The sequence below is a fragment of the Atta colombica genome, unplaced genomic scaffold (genome assembly GCF_001594045.1).
Source record: "Atta colombica isolate Treedump-2 unplaced genomic scaffold, Acol1.0 scaffold297, whole genome shotgun sequence".
NCBI lineage: Eukaryota > Metazoa > Arthropoda > Insecta > Hymenoptera > Formicidae > Atta > Atta colombica.
The window spans coordinates 171510-172181 of record NW_017259400.1 but is presented as its reverse complement, the minus strand read 5'-3'; positions in this window follow the sequence as shown (position 1 = coordinate 172181).

The window sequence follows — 672 nt, the reverse complement described above, 5'->3', positions numbered from 1 at the left end:
ATTATATATTTTATTATATTTAAAATTACTGTTATTTGTATATTATGTCTTTTGTATTTGCTGTTTATTTCCATTATGTTACATATCGTAATATATTATTAATATTTTTATTATATTTAATATAGAGATGAAAATATTGGGTTGTCCGGAAAGTTCGTGTCGACTAACCTATATAATTTAATAAATATATACTAACATTTAAATCTTCTGCGTTTCAATTTTCCTTCAACATCAGCACGAACTTTCCGGACAACCCAATAGATATTAAAAAATTGAATCAATATATTTTCATCTTATAATACCAATAAACATCAATGAATAATTTTGTTGTATAAAGGCTGAAGAAAGATAATTCAGACTGAGCGCAAAAAATATAAATGTACTCAAAATGTCTCCGTTCTCTCTCAAAATCACTAAAAGATGATCGATGAAGGAAAAGAAAAATCTTTGCGAATTGTTTGAAGATTGAGTTTAGATTGATTTTTACCGCTCTGACCAGAGACTGTGATTTCTATGAAGATAATAAAATAGAATTTAATGTATGTCTTTCAAATCCTCTATTCTTGGATCAATTTAATTATAGGTGTCAGAGCTCTCCTAATCGACAAAAATCGGAAAACATTGGAAGCTGATATCCTTGACATCCAGTCCGCAGTACGTCCTATGGAGAAA